This window comes from Sander lucioperca, chromosome 8 (assembly GCF_008315115.2).
Source record: "Sander lucioperca isolate FBNREF2018 chromosome 8, SLUC_FBN_1.2, whole genome shotgun sequence".
Classification (NCBI taxonomy): Eukaryota; Metazoa; Chordata; class Actinopteri; order Perciformes; family Percidae; genus Sander; species Sander lucioperca.
Genome location: NC_050180.1, coordinates 27,360,348 through 27,379,855, shown reverse-complemented (window position 1 = coordinate 27,379,855; position 19,508 = coordinate 27,360,348). Strand labels below are relative to the sequence as shown.

Here is a 19,508-nt window from a genome sequence, read left to right as displayed (position 1 = left end):
CAAATAACAGTGCAGGAATTCTGGTTAAAAATATCTGATTTGCCTGCAGTTTCAACATAGCCTTAATTTTATATAATCTAAAAGATTCATATTCTAATCAATTCAAGAGATTTTGATACATTTTGCAACGCCATGGGCCATTGTGTACACTGTAATGTGGAACATACTTCTCCATGGGCAGTCTTCACCCCCATAGTCATACATAATTTCTCTTCTTCTTTAATGTTGTTGAGTGCAAATAAACAAAGGTGGGGTTTTCCATTAACTTCAATTTTCTTCATCAGTCGACCTAGCCCCCCTGTACATCCACGGCGAGTGTGTGGAGAGAGTCCACACCTTCTGGTTTCTCGGTGTCCTTATCTCCGCTGACACCTCCTGGACAGATAACATCACAGCCATCACATCCTTGTACCTGATATTTTTTCTTCCAGCGGGTCGGCCATTGTGCAGTCACCTGAGAGGAGTCATATTCCAAAGAATCTTATATTACTTACTTTCCTACTAAACACACACACACACACACACACACACACACACATTCCCATGAAGTGTTGTTTCTACAGAATTTCAGATAACAGATGTTGATGTTCCCAGTTCTTTGGAGGTGCCCCCTTATCTGATTAAAACAGATAACATTGGGCTTGGCAGGCAGAGACAGATCTCTAGGGGGCAAGGGGGGGCAGCTGATCCCCCTAACTTTGGTGTTCAAACAACTGTGCTTGCAAAGACAAACTGCCGCTATGTCCACAAGCTTCTTAAAACATTGACACAAACAATTAATTCATATTAATTAATAATAAATAATAATTGTAGAGGTAATCTTAGCCCCCTGCCCCTCAAGTTCTTAGCTACATCCCTGCATCAAACGTGCAGAGTGGCGTTCACACACAGCGAGGCTGGCCGAGTGAGGTGGCCCTGAATCCTGGCAAAGACTGGAGCGACTGAGCTGATTGATTTGATTTTAGTAAAGACAAGAACAGCATAATACAAAATATTACGAACTGGCATGTTTTAATTCATAACGTTTACAGAGGGTCGTCTTTTCAGTGGCGTTACGTGACAACACACTACACTACGGAGCCCCCCTGGTCCCACTTTGTCAAAAAAAATTAATTATAACTATCTCGTGGCCTCAAGATAGTAACTCGTGGCCTCAAGATAGTAACTCGTGGCCTCAAGATAGTAACTCGTGGCCTCAAGATAAGTGTTTATAAAAGGAGAATGCACAATAGAGCAGCTTTTCTCCCCAAAGCAGAGAGTGCACGCTAAAGCTGCCACCCGCTTAAGGCACTTCTTGGTAGGCTAATAGCTATGGATAGAGAGCATTTGATAAAGTTGTATTTTAATTTAGGGATGCGTTACCAGGATATACTGAACACACTTGCTTTGCAAGGGATTATTGTCAGTAAAAGGCAGTTAATGAAAACATTGAAAGTTTATGGATTACATCGTCGGCAATATGATAATTTAGAGGATGCTGTCGACTTCATACGTAGTCAACTGGAAGGCCCTGGAAAACTTCATGGATACCGGTGGATGTATGTGAAGTGTTTGGAGCGAGGCATCCGTGTCAGGAAGGAAGACGTAAGGATCCTTGTGTCTCAGCTGGACCCAGTCAATTCTCAAGCTCGCCAGAGACAACGTCTTAGACGAAGGCAGTATTTTTCACAGGGGCCTAATTTCATATGGCATGTAGATTCCTACGACAAACTCAAGCCGTATGGTATATGCATTAATGGATGCATAGACGGATTTTCCCGTAGGATTATATGGCTAAGAGCAGCCTACACAAACAGCGATCCAAAAGTTATTGGAAGCTACTTTGTTGAAGCAATAAAGCAGGCTGGCGGTTACCCAAGGCTTTTACGCACAGACATGGGTACAGAGAATGCTTTGGTAAGAGATATCCAACAGTATTTGCGTCGAAATGATGAAGATGACAGAGCAGGAGAGAGGAGCTATATACCAGGAGCAAGCATGGCAAACCAGCGGATAGAGAGCTGGTGGGGACAAATGAGAAAGGAAGGGCTTGAACACTGGATCCAGCAACTTGGACAACTCAAGGATAAAGGGCTCTTCTCCGGTGACTTCCTGGACAAAGCACTTGTCCAGTTTTGCTTCATGGCAATCATTCAGGTAATATAAAATGACGACGATGATCTCACAACTAGTAGCTGAAGTTAAAAAGAGCGTTCCATAAATCTAACAGCCCCTTAGAATTTATGCTTTTGGGTGATTGTGATAGGGATTTCAATGTAAACGATACAGTAACCAGGGTTCGAGTTACGTGGGAGCCAGTGGGAGCTCAGCTCCCATACAGAGGTCTGAGCTCCCATGGAAGCAGTAAAATCATGCATCTGTGGGGGTCACTAATTAATGTACCATTATTTTGAATCACAAATAATGTATTTTTCATTGTAATTAGTACTATTATTTAGCCTACATTAAAAAGATAAACAGACTTAAATGAACATGTTTTCCTAATGAACTCCACTGCGCACCGCATGACTGACAGGATGGCTGCACTTCTCCATCATCAGCCACTATGGTGCGCACAGTTTTGACCGAATAGGTTGAGGCCGCGATCCGCGAACATGAACTCGATTGTATTGTACTGTATTAGACTCTTTATTGACTGCTGCTTGTTTGTTTAGTATTATTGGCTTTATAATGCATCCTCCAATTATTACAGCGCTGAATATTATAATACGCTTAACTGTGAACAGGTGTTCTGACGATTCATGCTACCCATCGAGATTTGCTACTTACTGGTTATGCGCATGTGCAGACTCAGTTTTTTTTAATTTGATTATAATTTTTAAAAATAAAAACAGTACAGTATACAGTAGTCATAACTTACAATTTTATTATAATTGTATTTCATATTATATACAATAATGTAATTGTTATATCAAATGTGATAATTGCTAGTTCATTTAAAATATCAAAATGTGCACCCCATACACTTACCCTATTATATATATATATATATATATATGACATATATAGTCATTCTGGAATGTGGAATAAAGTGTCAGCTTAAAATTAATAAATGTTAATTTGGGGTTTTTGTTGTGACTTCATGGTATTAAAGAATCAACTATTTCATCATCCTCCTCCTCACTTAGGCCTCAGATTTATCAATGTAATGGTTTTGGTAGATGTGAATATCAAATATATGGAACGTTAGCCATAGATTTCCTGGCCTTTTGGACTTAATGTACAATTAATTAAAACTTTTTAAATCATAGCAGAAACTCAATTACTATCATATATATTTTTACATCAACCCCCTAATGTCTTTATAATTGACTCTAATCTATTGTGCTCTTGCTACATGACGATCTATAATAGCAGAAAATAACATAATTTCACTTGAGGCTCCAACTTAAAAGATTTCTGAACTTTACAATGCTCATTTTCAGGTCAACCTCAGAGCACGCCACATGTCCGACCAACTCTGCAGATTTGCAGGACCTCTTCCACCGCATTTCAAGGGAGGACCACCTAATGACATGGCTGCCAGTGGGGGGCTTCTTTCCCTTAAATCACCCCCATCACTAGCCACCTGGTGCTGGATACCCCAGTCCTCTCTTCCCCCATTCCAGACAGTTTTGTACATGGCAGGGGGTCCCTGGCCATAGTCCAGTGAGACGTGCTGAGAGTGTCAAACCCAACCAGGATTTGCGTGGGTAAGGCTGTGTTCAGATCAGCCAGAGGAGAGAGACTAGATCATTTGGGGGGGGAGGCTGTTAACTGAATACAAGTATTGAAGGTTGGTTAAAAAAAGTTACTCACTGTGATCAACATTAATAAGATAATGATGTGGGCAACTTCACTGTCATTTTAGTAACATGTGGATCTAGAGCTGTACCTCTGCCCAGCATATTTCAAAAAGATAAGAACCACTGAAACCCAATAAATCAAATCTAAATTTACAAAAACAGCAGATCATTTTCAAAACTTACATGCAGTCGCTATATCGTTTGTGAGCAGGCCTGAGAGTTGTCTGCTAGAACATTAAAATCCCATGGCATGGTGTGAATCTTTGTTATTGTGCCTATGGAGAATAGTTCAGTATACTTACCTGACTGACAGCGACATGCAGTCAACCTCAGTTATTGGGGAGCCACTGAAGCGACAATCATTTGATTGTCACCCAGTTCAAGTCTACCATCCGTTTGTTTTTAACAGTCCCAGTTATTACATTATAAATACTGAAATCTTGTTTTAGTCTGCATAGTAATCTCAGTGACTTCCGACAGTTTACAATTAACAAATTAATAACCTAATCATACTGCAGCCATGTGCCATCAGTTCATTTTCTTCAAGCTTACAATAAATCAGTTAACGGAGTCTTGTCTATGTCTATGTCAATGCAACTATGTTACATCATTGAAAAAGCAACCACACAAATGCAAAAATAAAATCTTGTTTTGAAATTTATTTATCTTATTTGAACAGTAAGCCTAATTTAGGCTAACGTGAATGTCAGCGATTATACAACAGGCACTCAGAACTGGAGTTAACAGATGTCTTTATAACATTTCTGCAATTCAAATATAACTAGAAAATGCATTTCCTGCGGAAAATGCGTGGGAATGCTGAATAGCTGAATTGCTAAAGCTAAACTGGTTGAATAGCTTAAATCATTAAGAAGAAGTTGAAGTAGTGAGAATAGTTGAAAAAGTGGAAATCGTTTTAATACGTATGAATTTCATTAAAAAGTTAAAAGCTTATGCTAAACTGAACTGTTGGCTTCAAAAGTTGAATAATGACAAAACACGTAGAACATTGTGAGGTCTGAGTTCATTTTCTAACCGATAATCACTCACAAATGCAGAAATATGAAACAAATAGTACGAAAAATCTTAAAGCTCAAATGCACTACACGCTAAAAAATCAGGAAAATTGTTAGAGTTGGAAGCTAAACTGCATTAACCAAGTGAAGAGCTAAAATACATTTTAGAAAAGCTGGAAGCTAAACTGTAATACTGTCAAAAGTGGACGTTTCAATGAATTGACTAAGAAGACTTATTATCAGCCATATCCGTTGCATAGAACAAACAAGCAGAAAGAGAGAGAGAGAGGAAAAAGAGAGGAAAGATAAAACGAGAGGAAAAAAGAGAAAAGGAATCAACTTTCAATAGCATATATGTCAGTGGTAACACACCTTTGGAGCAAGTATGGGTTAAGTGTTTACTTCAGGGACACATTGATTGATGTACCTCAGTGTGTGTATATATGTGTGGCTGTGTGTGTGTGTGTGTGTGTGTGTGTGTGTGCGTGTGTGTCTGTGTGTGTGTATATGTGTGTGTGTGCACGTGTGTGTGTGCACGTGTGTGTGTGTGTGTGTGTGTGTCTGTGGGCGTGTGTCTGTGTGTGTGTCTGTGTGCGTGTGTCTGTGTGTGTGTTTGTTTGTGTGTCTGCGTATGTGTTTTGGTGTGTGTGTATATGTGTGTGTGTGCACGTGTGTGTGTGCACGTGTGTGTGTGTGTCTGTGTGTGTCTGTGGGCGTGTGTCTGTGTGTGTGTCTGTGTGCGTGTGTCTGTGTGTGTGTTTGTTTGTGTGTCTGCGTATGTGTTTTGGTGTGTGTATGTCTGTGTGCGTGTGTGTGTGTGTGTGTGTGTGTCTGTGTGCGTGTGTGTGTGTGTGTGTCTGTGTGTGTGTTTGTGTGTGTGTGTGTGTCTGCGTTTGTGTGTGCGTGTGTGTGTGTGTCTGTGTGCGTGTGTGTGTCTGTGTGTGTGTGTGTGTGTGTGTGTGTGTGTGTGTGTGTGTGTGTGTGTGTGTGTGTGTGTGTGTGTGTGTGTGTCTGCGTATGTGTGTTGGTGTGTATCTGTGTGTGTGTGTGTATGTGTCTGTGTGCGTGTGTCTGTGTGTGTGTTTGTGTCTGTGTGTGTGTGTGTGTGTGTCTGTGTGTGTGTGTGTGTGTGTGTCTGTGTGTGTGTGTGTGTGTGTGTGTGTCTGTGTGTGTGTGTGTTTGTGTGTGTGTCTGTCTGTGTGTGTGTCTGCGTATGTGTGTGTGTTTTTGTGTTTTTTTTTGTGTGCGTGTTTGTGTGTGTGTGTCTGTGTGTTTGTGTCTGTTTGTGTGTTTGTGTGTGTGTGTGTGTGTGTGTGTGTCTGTGTGTGTGTTTTTTTGTGAGTGTGTGTGTTTGTGTGTGTGTGTGTGTGCTTGTGTCTGTGTGTGTGTGTGTGTGTGTGTGTGTGTGTGTGTTTGTGCGTGTGTGTGTGTGTCTGTTTGTGTGTCTGTGTGTGTGTCTGAATAGATAGACAGAAAGAGAGAGAGAAAGAGAGAGACAGACAGAGAAACAGACAGACAGACAGACGGACAGAGACAGACAGAAGTGGAACACTAAAGCTGTAGACTAATGTTCATATTACTGCCTGTAGTATTCAAGTCAACTGTCTGTGAAAGGGTTGTCATGGTAACGTATGACCAGTGAAAACACCCCTTTGAAGTCTGTGATGAGATCTCTTTGATCTTTAATCAGGTTAACGACCGTGTCACCTGCTGAAACTGTCAGCTGGCCACACTGGAGCTGTTCAAAGACACAGAGCAAGCTCTCAAATAAAGCCTCAGACTGCTAAAACGATAAGTTCTATCGGTGAAATGATGTAATCGTGAGCACCACAAGACCTTTGTGAACGTATTCATGTAAAATTTATGTTGATAAACTTAAAAATGTGGGCATATCAGCGATTTAAAAAAGTGGTTCGCTCTGCGTTTCGCTGGGAAATGTGGAAGACTTTTAATATGGCAGTGGATGGAGGAAAATGTGGAACTGTCGTCATTTGGAAGCTCATCGAGCCAACAGTATAAGGCATATTGCAAAAGTGAGCACACTGTCTGAAACTAGACAAAAATACCTAGGTTTTGATGTATAAATTGTGTATGACAAGTAGATATTGTGGGCGTGAGAGCAATTTATAGAGAGGGGACAAAGATTTTATTCCTAAGCTTCTGCACTCTAACGATGACATCATCCACTCTAGGACACGCAATACACACTCCATAGAAACGCAGAAAAATCCTGAAATGATCACTAAACTTAAACAGCTTTTTCACAAAAACTATAAAAGATATCAAACTGAAAAGCAATAGTTTAATACCTGAATATTTTGTGAACATTTTAAAGTTTGTTTGGCGTCTGTAGGTGAAAGTATGAAGGAGCTGAAAATTTTGGGAGCGGAAGAAGATTTGAAGGATTTGAAGCATGCTCTCATTCACTTCAATGTTAAAAAAACGTCATAAAAAGCTGAATATTTTAAAAAGTATAAATAGTAGAAAAAAAGTTGAAGAAGTCCCATCATTAGCTGAAAGAGCTGAACATTTTAAAAGTTGAATGGTTTTAATAGCTGAATGTATGCTGAAGTTACGGAGAGCCAAAAAACGTACGGAATAATAAAAATAAGCAGAATAAATAAAGAACAGAATAACAATAGTTGGAATGCTGCTGAACAGCATTCCCACTAACAAAGGGCTGGGTGCTAATCCCTCTTCTGAAGTCACATTACAGACACATTTCATAGTTTTCAATCACATAGATTAACATATAGAGTATATATGAAATGTGTGGAAAAACTACACATATTTCCCAGTATAGTTATCCACTCCCCTTCAGGCCGGTAAATGTGAGCGGAAAATTACCTCCTGCACGTGAGAGCACACATTAAACCCACCCCCCAATCTCCATTTTGTTTTATTTGTACCTGCAATCCCAATTTGGTTCTATTCCCTCCTAAAGTCCTATATATGCAAATCTCGAACTATGCACCATAGGGTAGGTTACTTGAGCTTATCAAGGATACTTATTTCTTTTAAAACATGTGGAACCTCTATTGCACAAATGCTAAAAAACAATGTGGTTGAAGTACAACCCCTTATCTTAAGAGTAAAGCAATACCACTTTTAAGACACATCTGTTTGAAGTAAAACTACTTAAATATACTACAAATATATTGAATTAAAACATTGACTTTCTGGTAGTTGTTTGTTTTATGCTTATTGAACATTAGAATTGGTTTTCTGTGTATCTGCAAATTATCTACTTTATGCTATCATAACTCAGAATTTATCTTTTTTTGTTTGGACTATTGCATATCCCATGCATTTTCTAGTTACAATGTGAGGAATTTGTCCTACCAATTTCTAAGGAAACAATACATGCTTATGTAATGCCTTTTGTACTTTAAACAGCATATCAATATTCAATCACTTGTGTATATACACTATGTGTACTATAAAGATGTGAACATGTTAAATTCTTCTGTAAACATGCACACAGTCACAATCAAATATCATCATTCTGTGAATGCAAATTCACTGCATGTAAAAAAAAAATAGCTGCTAGCTTTAACTGAATCAGGGTGCACATTTTAAAGATAATCCAATGTCAAAGACAGCTTGTGTTAATTAATCAGAACAAAAAGTTAAATGTTGAAATCATGCCTTTTGCAACTTAAACATTATCTTTTATATGTTCTTTCCAGAAATTGTGGGTGCTACCTATTGGCACTCACCCTTCTGGCCTAGATGATATCCATTACCCATACTGAGCTTGTGAGTATAGTATTGAAATCACTACGGAGGTCTGGATAATTGTTGTATCCTACAGGTAGCTTTAAAAGGCAGCCACATGTATGTGATTATGGTCTTCGCTCGAAGTCTGAGGTTTCAATGAACTCTATCTTAATTGGTTTTTCCATCAAATTTGAACCAGTGCAGAAGCGGAGGAAAAGCTGAAGGGTTCTCAGATCAACTTCACCTACATATCTCTTCAGGTAGCGGGCAACTGCTTTTTCGGGTGCAGTCATCACATCTGGAAACTGCAGGAGGTCCTTTACAGCTTTCCCAGTTGGGGTCTTCTGCTCTATGACATGATGCAGAGCATCTGGTGGCAACACACTTGCTAAGTGCACCACAATAGGACGCCAACACTCGATTACATACATTGGTGCCTGTATGAGAGATACCATCTGTGAGAGCAGTGGGATCAGATTGTCCTTTGTAGGAACCTGCTGGCACTCGTGTGGCTCAAGAGCATCAAATAGTGAATCACCTCTCTCTCCTGTTCAGACACGTACTGCAAGAAGGTGTCCTTTAAGCTGCTGAAGGTTGTGGAGTACAGTACCTCTTCAAGGAATGGTGTCGCCAGTTTCACTCGGAAATAGCGGGCAATCTTCCACCCTACTACTAAGATTCTAGCAATAGCCTTCCACTCTTCACACTGATAATCATGCCTAATAAAGGTTACTTTCACATCCCCGCCCATGGTGCACCTTTCATAAAAGTCTGTCCAAAACTCTGTGAAGCAGTCCCGGGTCACACAACTTCTCTCCCCTTCTTCAAGTTTTCCATTAGGTAGGGGCATCTTAATAAACACATCGGCGCTTAAAATATCTGGGTTTGTGAAGGCTTTGATTAGGTCAGTGAGACAATGCCCCCGCCTAATAATCAGTGTAACCGGAGCACGTTCACCCAGTGTCTGGTCATTCTACGGCTCTGCAACAAGGCAGCCAAATCCCTGCGGTGGCTGTTCATTTGAAGGAGCTGGTTGAGGTTCGCCTGGGCTCTGCAGTGGCTGGTCAATCAAAGGGACATATTGAGGTTCAACCAATCTCTGTGGTGGCTGGTCATTCCATGGCACAGTGTCATCCAACTGCACATCTTCAGTTGCCACAGCCCCAATTATAATCTCGAGGTCGATCTCTTGGTGAACTATGTCATCCATATCTTGTACTTCAGTTGAAGCATGTGGCTCATGTCCTGTGAGATCAACAGTTGGGGTTGAAGTTAAATGCATCTCTGCTTCCTCTTCCTCAGAGGACAACTCCACATTTACTCTTTTGGTATAAAGATACAGTCTAAGAATTTTTACTTTGCTTTCTTCATACAAGTTATCCACAGTGCTCCAACTGTTGACATGTACCTGAGACGATTCAATTTCAGTAGAATAATCTGAGAGCCTTTCCTTTTTTTTTTCGAAAAACCATTTGGGAAAAACAGGTCTTCAGCTAGTTTTTTGATTTCCACTACTGTTTATCCTTGTCAATTGTCAGGTGTCTCGTTCCTCCCCCACTGATTGCCTTTACTTGTTTGTACCGTTTGTCTTTTTCATTAAAGTCCATCCATCCAAGCTCAACCCATCCATCCATCCATCTTCTTCCGCTTATCCGGTAACGGGTCGCAGGGGTAGCAGCTCCAGCAGGGGACCCCAAACTTCCCTTTCCCGAGCCACATTAACCAGCTCCGACTGGGGGATCCCGAGGCGTTCCCAGGCCAGGTTGGAGATATAATCCCTCCACCTAGTCCTGGGTCTTCCCCGAGGCCTCCTCCCAGCTGGACGTGCCTGGAAAACCTCCCTAGGGAGGCGCCCAGGGGGCATCCTTACCAGATGCCCGAACCACCTCAACTGGCTCCTTTCGACGCGAAGGAGCAGCGGCTCTACTCCGAGCTCCTCACGGATGACTGAGCTTCTCACCCTATCTCTAAGGGAGATGCCAGCCACCCTCCTGAGGAAACCCATTTCGGCCGCTTGTACCCTGGATCTCGTTCTTTCGGTCATGACCCAGCCTTCATGACCATAGGTGAGGGTAGGAACGAAAACTGACCGGTAGATTGAGAGCTTTGCCTTCTGGCTCAGCTCTCTTTTCGTCACAACGGTGCGATAAATTGAGTGTAATACCGCACCCGCTGCGCCGATTCTCCGACCAATCTCCCGCTCCATTGTTCCCTCACTCGCGAACAAGACTCCAAGGTACTTGAACTCCTTCACTTGGGGTAAAGACTCATTCCCTACCTGGAGAAAGCACTCCATCGGTTTCCTGCTGAGAACCATGGCCTCAGATTTAGAGGTGCTGATCCTCATCCCAGCCACTTCACACTCGGCTGCGAACCGATCCAGTGAGTGCTGAAGGTCACAGGCCGACGATGCCATCAGGACCACATCATCTGCAAAAAGCAGCGATGAGATCCCCAGCTCACCAAACTGCAACCCCTCTCCACCCCGACTACGCCTCGATATCCTGTCCATAAATACTACAAACAGGATTGGTGACAAAGCGCAGCCCTGGCGGAGGCCAACCCTCACCTGAAACGAGTCCAACTTACTGCCGAGAACCCGGACACCCTCACCCCATACTCCCGCAGCACCTCCCACAGTGTCTCCCGGGGGACCCGGTCATACGCCTTCTCCAGATCCACAAAGCACATGTAGACCGGTTGGGCATACTCCCAGGCTCCCTCCAGGATCCTTGCGAGAGTAAAGACCTGGTCCGTTGTTCCACGACAAGGACGGAATCCGCATTGTTCCTCTTCAACCTGAGGTTCGACTATCGACCGAACCCTCCTTTCCAGCACCTTGGAGTAGACTTTACCGGGGAGGCTGAGAAGTGTGATACCCCTGTAATTGGCACACACCCTCTGGTCCCCCTTTTTGAAAAGGGGAACCACCACCCCGGTCTGCCACTCCTTAGGCACCGTCCCCGACTTCCACGCAATGTTGAAGAGGCGTGTCAACCAAGACAACCCCTCCACACCCAGAGCTTTAAGCATTTCTGGACGGATCTCATCAGTCCCTGGGGCTTTGCCACTGTGGAGTTGTTTAACTACCTCAGCAACTTCCACCAGGGAAATTGACAACAATCCCCCATCATCCTCCAGCTCTGCCTCTACCATAGAGGGCGTATTAGTCGGATTTAGGAGTTCCTCAAAGTGCTCCTTCCACCGCCCTATTACCTCCTCAGTTGAGGTCAGCAGCGTCCCATCCTTACTGTACACAGCTTGGATGGTTCCCCGCTTCCCCCTCCTGAGGTGGCGAACGGTTTTCCAGAAGCACCTTGGTGCCGACCGAAAGTCCTTCTCCATGTCTTCCCCGAACTTTTCCCACACCCGCTGCTTTGCCTCTTTCACGGCAGAGGCTGCAGCCCTTCGGGCCCTTCGGTACCTTGCAACTGCCTCCGGAGTCCCCTGGGATAACATATCCCAGAAAGACTCCTTCTTCAGTCGGACGGCTTCCCTGACCACCGGTGTCCACCACGGTGTTCGTGGGTTGCCGCCCCTTGAGGCACCTAAGACCCTAAGACCACAGCTCCCCGCCGCAGCTTCAGCAATGGAAACTTTGAACATTGTCCACTCGGGTTCAATGCCCCCAGCCTCCACAGGGATGCACGAAAAGCTCGGCCGGAGGTGTGAGTTGAAAGTCTGTCGGACAGGGGCCTCCTCCAAACGTTCCCAGTTCACCCGCACTACCCGTTTGGGTTTACCAGGTCTGTCCAGAGTCTTCCCCCACCCTCTGACCCAACTCACCACCAGATGGTGATCAGTTGACAGCTCTGCCCCTCTCTTCACCCGAGTGTCCAAAACATACGGCCTCAGATCAGATGAAACGATTATAAAATCGATCATTGACCTTTGGCCTAGGGTGCTCTGGTACCAAGTACACTTATTCAATTCAATTCAATTCAATTTAATTTATAGTATCAAATCATAACAAGAGTTATCTCGAGACACTTTACAGGTAGAGTAGGTCTAGACCAAACTCTGTAGTTTACGAAGCCCCAACTATTACAGTGGTTGCCTCAAGAGCAAGCATTAGCAGTAGCTATAGCGACAGTGGCAAGGAAAAACTCCCTTTTTTGTTAGGAAGAAACCTCGGACAGACCCAGGCTCTTGGTAGGCGGTGTCTGACGGCACCAGTTGGGGGAGTGGTGAATGGTGGCAATAATAGTCATAGTAAAGATAATGAAACAGTGATCACAATGGTAGTCGTAGTAGTTCATGTCTTAGTAGGGCACAGCAGGGCGTTACGGGATGTAGTGTGGCACAGCAGCCTGGGTGGAAGTGGTTGGACGCGGCAGGACGCAGTCGGACACTGCGGGGAATCGCAGAGCGTAGCAGGGTGTAGAAAGTCCATAGCGTCAGCTGCACCCAGGACCCCGGTGTAGGTGCCACCCAATTCCAAGGCGATGTTCTGGGTGAAGAAGAAGCAAAGGGACTCCGGGGAGAAAACTCCCCAGAGCTAGGTTAGTAACAGGCATTTCTGGGACTAAGATGCACACAAAAGGAGACAAGTGAAAAGAGAGAAGAGGGAGTAGCTCATAATGTCCTTGGTAGGAGCTTCCCACAGCAGTCTAGAGTTATAATAGCATAACTAAGAGAGGCAGGCTAAAGGCTAAAGAGAGGGGCCCTGGACCGGGCTCGTACTCTCCCCTGCCGGAACGGGCTTGTACTTCCTGCCTCCCTCTACTCTACTCTACTATGCTGCAACTCCTCACTCCCTAACTATAAGCTTTATCAAAGATGATGGTTTTCAGTTTATTCTTAAATGTGGCGACGGTGTCAGCCCCCCGAACCCAAATTGGGAGCTGGTTCCACAGGAGAGGAGCCTGATAGCTGAAGGCTCTGGCTCCCATTCTACTTTTAGAGACTCTAGGAACCACAAGTAGCTCTGAGTTCTGGGAGCGTAGTGCTCTAGTGGGACAATAAGGTACTAAGAGCTCTTCTATGTATGATGGTGCTTGACCATGTAATGCTTTGTAGGTCAGGAGAAGGATTTTAAATTCAATCCTGGATTTTACAGGAAGCCAATGCAGAGAAGCTAATACAGGAGAAATGTGATCTCTTTTGTTAGTTCTTGTCAGAACACGTGCTGCAGCATTCTGGATCAGCTGGAGGGTCTTGAGGGACTTATTTGAGCAGCCTGATAGTAAAGAATTACAGTAGTCCAGCCGGGAAGTAACGAATGCATGGATTAGTTTTTCAGCATCGTTTTGCGAGAGGATGTTCCTGATTTTGGCAATGTTACGAAGATGGAAAAAGGCTGTTCTTGAGGTTTGTTTTAAGTGAACGCCCACTTAAAACAAACCTCAAGAACAGCCTTTTTCCATCTTTTCCAAAGGATAGATCCTGGTCAAAAATGATTCCTAGATTTCTGACAGTAGTGCTGGAGGCCAGAGCAATACCATCTAGGGTAGCTATATCGTTAGATAATGAAGTTCGGTGGTGCTTGGGTCCCAGCACAATAACTTCCGTTTTGTTTGAGTTTAACATCAGAAAATTGTGGGTCATCCAGGATTTTATATCTTTAATGCACGCTTGAAGTTTAGCTAACTGACCGCTTTCGTCGGGCTTAATTGACAGATATAATTGGGTGTCGTCTGCGTAACAGTGAAAGTTAATTGAGTATTTCCTAATAATATTGCCTAGAGGAAGCATATAAGAGAATAGAATTGGTCCAAGCACTGAGCCTTGAGGAACGCCATGGCTAACTTTAGCGTATTTGGATGGTTTATTGTTAATATTAACAAATTGGGATCGCTCAGAGAAGTAGGACTTAAACCAGCTTAGTGCGATTCCTTTAATGCCAACTAAATATTCCAGTCTCTGTAAGAGGATGGTATGGTCAATAGTGTCGAATGCAGCACTAACATCTAATAAGACAAGTATGGAGACAAGTCCTTTGTCAGCAGCAGTTAGAAGGTCGTTAGTGATTTTCACCAGTGCCGTCTCTGTGCTATGATGCATTCTAAATCCTGACTGAAAGTCTTCAAATAGACTATTTCTATGCAGAAAGTCACACAATTGATTAGCGACTACCTTCTCAAGGATTTTGGAGAGAAAGGGAAGGTTAGATATAGGTCTATAGTTGGCTAAGACCTCAGGGTCGAGGGTGGGTTTTTTCAGAATAGGTTTTATCACAGCTACTTTAAAAGACTGCGGTACGTGACCCGTTAATAAGGACATATTGATCGTATCTAGTAATGTGGTATTGACCATGGGTAGTGCTTCTTTAAGTAGCCTCGTTGGAATGGGGTCTAAGAGACAGGTAGTTGGCTTAGCTGAAGAGATCCTTAACATTAATTGTTGGAGGTCTAAAGGATAAAAGCTGTCTAAATAAGTATCAGGTCTTATCGTTCTTTCTAGCCCTCCTGCGCCCAATGGTGAACCGTTAGAAGCTGTGGGCAGAAGGTGATGAATTTTTTTTCTAATTGTTATAATTTTATCATTAAAAAAGGTCATGAAGTCATCACTGCTCAGAGCTATAGGAATAGATGGCTCAACGGAGCTATGACTCTTTGTCAGCCTGGCTACAGTGCTGAAAAGAAACCTTGGGTTGTTCTTATTTTCTTCTATTAGTATTGAGTAGTAGTCTGATCTGGCATTTCTGAGGGCCCTCCTATAATTTTTTAGACTATCTTGCCAATCCACATGAGATTCTTCCAGTTTGGTGGAACGCCATTTACTTTCAAGTTTTCGTGAGATTTGCTTTAATTTACGAGTTTGGGAGTTATACCAAGGTGCTAATTTCCTTTCCTTCATCATCTTCTTTTTGAGAGGAGCAACAGAGTCTAAAGTAGTCCGTAGGCAGGCCGTAGCAGCGTCTACAAAGTTATCAAGTTGGGAGGGACTAAAGTTAACATAACGGTCCTCTGTTATATTAAGGCATGACATTGAGTTAAATGCTGTTGGAATAGCTTCCTTAAATTTTGCTATAGCACTGTCAGATAAGCATCTAGTGTAGAAACTTTTATTTAGTTTATTAGTTTATTTAGTCTGGTAGTAGGAATTCGAAAGTTATTAAAAAATGGTCTGATAATAAAGGATTCTGCGGAAATACTATTAAATCGTCAATTTTGATGCCATATTCTAGCACAAGGTCAAGGGTGTGGTTAAAACAGTGCGTGGCCTTATGCACACTCTGACTGAAACCAATAGAATCTAGCAGTGAATTGAAAGCAGTACTAAGGCTATTGCTGTCAACGTCCACATGGATATTAAAATCACCTACAATAAGTACTTTGTCTGATTGAAGGACTACGCATGATAAAAACTCTGAGAATTCAGATAAAAACTCAGAATATGGACCTGGTGCTCGGTAAACAACAACGAATATAATTGGCTGTACTGTTTTCCATGTTGGGTGTTGAAGATTAAGAACAAGGCTTTCAAACGAGTTATAATTTAGTTTAGGTTTAGGATTAATTAACAGGCTCGAGTCAAATATGGCTGCAACTCCCCCTCCTCGGCCTGAGCCTCGTGGAATTTGGGTATTATTATGACTGGGAGGAGTGGCTTCGTTTAAACTAACATATTCGTCATGGCCCAGCCAGGTTTCGGTGAGGCAGAATAAATCAATGTGGTTATCTAATATCAATTCGTTTACCAATAATGCTTTCGATGACAGAGATCTAATATTTAATAGTCCACATTTGATTTTCCTATTCTGTTCTATCGTTGCAGTGGTTGTTTTAATTCCAATTAGGTTGTTTAGTATAGCACCTCTTTTATTAGTGTTTTGTTTAAACGGTCTCAGTCGGGGGACAGACACGGTGGTTATGGGATTATGAATGGGTGATTGCTCTGAAGGGAGCACAGAGGGGCGTGTAGCGCTGTATCTCTGATTATTGACTTTGGGAGAGTGTGTCTGGTCAGTGTGCTTGTGGGAGTGTTTACGGGATGTAAACAGTCAATCAGAGGTCTGGGTATGCAGGGCGTGGTGCAAATTTCCACGTAGCATCTGGCTTCCGCGTGTATTGGGATGAATCCCATCCCTGCTGAACAGGGAGCCACGTTCCCAAAACAGATTGAAGTTGTCAATAAAACCTATCTTGTGAATGCTGCATGTGAGCTGGAGCCAGGTGTTAAGGGAGAGTAGTCTACTAAAGAGGCATGATCCGCGACCTAGAGATGGAAGTGGGCCCGAAATAAAAACCGACTTCCCAGTGCTTTTTAAAGCCTCAATGAGAGTGGTAAAGTCTTGCCTTGTGCGCTCACACTCCTGAATCCGAGTGGACATGTCGTTATGTCCACAATGGACCACGATGCGTTTGATAGAGGTCGGGAATGAGGGTATCAGGTCCGTAACTTTAGCCAGGATGTCTGCAACTTTGGCTCCGGGAAAACAGTGTGTGACAGCATTATGAAACCGTAGGTCTCTAGTGATGGAGTCTCCAATAATTACTGTGGTTAGGGGGAAGAGCGGACGAGGAGTGGGGGGGTGTGGATAGCCGGTGACGGGAGCAAAACAGTCAGTGTCGGTTTCAGATGGGCAGGGAAAAGAAGAGGAAGATTGCTTACCGTTCGGTTGTGGGGATTGTTTTTGAGGAACGTTGTCATTTGGCCGATCCAGGCAGTGTAGGCCACCGGACCGTCTGACTACCGCATCCCTCAGAAGCTTTCGCCGCGCGGTAGCAATCGTCTTCCGTGACGACGGCTGGTCAGTCTGCTTTGAAGCGGGGCGAGTCCGGTGAGCCGCATTGGCCGCCACCGGCTCCGACTCCGACAAGGCATTGAAGCGGTCGGAGAGGCTGAGGGCAGGAGGCGATGGAGCCCTACCCGAGGCTCTCTTTCGGCCGCAAACCACCTCAGTCCAGGGTGGCTTGATAACCGGTGTCGAGCAGGACGATGGGCGTGGGCAGGCAGCTGGGTCCCATGGCGCGGTATCCTGGAAGGCCGCCGAGAGAGATGAGATCCGGAGCGACTGATTATGAGCCACGTCCAAGCAGGCGGTTAACAAAGCATCTTTGGTTTTTAAGTCCTCGGAAAGCCGACGAACATCTTCCCTGAGGTCAGCAATTTCTTTGTTTGTATTATTAAACAACGAGGAAATCCTGAGGGGGAGTGGGGACTCGCCAGGTGTAGAGGTTGCCATGAAGCTAGCGTTAGTTTAGCCGGTAGGCCTAGTCTTGATAAATTAGCGTGAGGCTAATACTTACTTACACGTAAAAATGTATCTTTGGTTTTAAAAACACTTTATTAGTATAATAAAAACTAGGCGATAGAGCCGACTGTTAGGTAGGAGGTTGAAGGCAGCTGCCGGCTGCCTCATCCCCGCCGACTGCTCAGTCAGTATGTATGTAGCTAAGGTGCATGTCAATATGGAACTTTGGAAAACACTGTCGATTAATCTACAATAGGCTAATAAACGACGCATTAAACAATTCACACATCTCCTGAATGTAACAGACAAATAAACGTATTTATGTAGATAAATGAGCCCACTAATGAAAACCCTGTCGAGTCTTCAACGTCGCTATTTGTTCCATTTAGAGGTGAATTATTATGAGCATCCCTATGTTCGAACATGGTGTTCGTTATAGACAATCCATGACTAGCACAGAAGTCCAACAACAAACAACCACTCTGGTTTAGATCAGGGAGGCCGTTCCTCCCAATCACGCCTCTCCATGTGTCTCCATCATTGCCCACGTGCGCGTTGAAGTCCCCCAGCAGAACTATGGAGTCCCCTACTGGAGCCCCATACAGGACTCCATTCAAGGTCTCCAAGAAGGCTGAATACTCCGAGCTCTTGTTTGGTGCATACGCACAAACAACAGTCAGAGTTTTCCCCCCCACAACCCGCAGGCGTAGGGAGGCGACCCTCTCGTCCACCGGGGTAAACTCCAACGTAGCGGCGCTCAGCCGGGGGCTTGCGAGTATCCCCACACCCGCCCGGCGCCTCACACCCTGGGCAACTCCGGAGAAGAAAAGAGTCCAACCCCTATCCAGGAGTATGGTTCCAGAACCGAGACTGTGCGTAGAGGTAAGCCCCACCAGATCCAACTGGTAGCGCTCCACCTCCCGCACAAGTTCCGGTTCCTTCCCCCACAGAGAGGTGACGTTCCATGTCCCCAGAGCCAGCGTCTGCTGCCCGGGTCTGGTCCGTCGAGGCCCCTGACCTTCACTGCCACCCATGTGGCAGCGCACCCGACCCCAGCGGTTCCTCCCACAGGTGGTGGGCCCATGGGTTGGAGAGGTGCCACGTAGCTTTTTCGGGCTGTGCCCGGCCGGGCTCCGTGGCAAACCCGGCCACCAGGCGCTCGCTGACGGGCCCTCCATCTGGGCCTGGCTCCAGACGGGGGCCCCGGGCTTCCTCCGGGCAGGGTCACATCATCTCTACCTCGTTTTTTCATAGGGTTTTTGAACCATTTTTGTCTGGCCCCTCACCTGAGACCACTTTGCCTTGGGAGACCCTACCAGGAGCACAAAGCTCCAGACAACACAGCCCTCAGGTTCATAGGGACACACAAACCTCTCCACCACGATAAGGTGATGGTTCCCGGAGAGGCAAGCTCACCCCGTCTATCTTTTTTTTTGGCATTTGCATTTCCTGCCAATGGCTTTTTTTCACAGGTACAGGTGCTTCTCCAGACAGTCTCTGACGTAGCCTTGTCAGTATAGACTCTTTCCTGCTCTTTGTGTCAAGTGATGCATTGGCTTTCCGACAGAAGGCCACAGTAGCTATTCTATCTCCAGCTTTAGGAAGTACTTTGCCAGGTCTCCATCATTCATTAAAGGGATTACAGATGCATCAATCTGGAAAAACAAAAAATTGGGAGCATGTTTAGATTGACCTATAAATAGTAAAATGTTTTTATACTTTTACATTTTTTAACATAATGTTTTATTTGTCATTATATATGATCAACATTTGTAATTAATAATTAATGAAATCACTATGTATTACTTTACTTTTATTAACATTCAGGTTCTGTAGTCTTAGGCTTTT

At 44.1% G+C, this 19,508-nt stretch overlaps 1 protein-coding gene across 1 annotated transcript in view; it reads right to left on the bottom strand.

Annotated features, from left to right (window-relative positions):
- The window catches only part of LOC116064168 (interferon-induced protein 44-like), a 73,497-nt gene that overhangs the window by 16,874 nt on the left and 37,115 nt on the right, over positions 1-19,508 (bottom strand). The gene's annotated exons all lie outside the window — the stretch shown is intronic.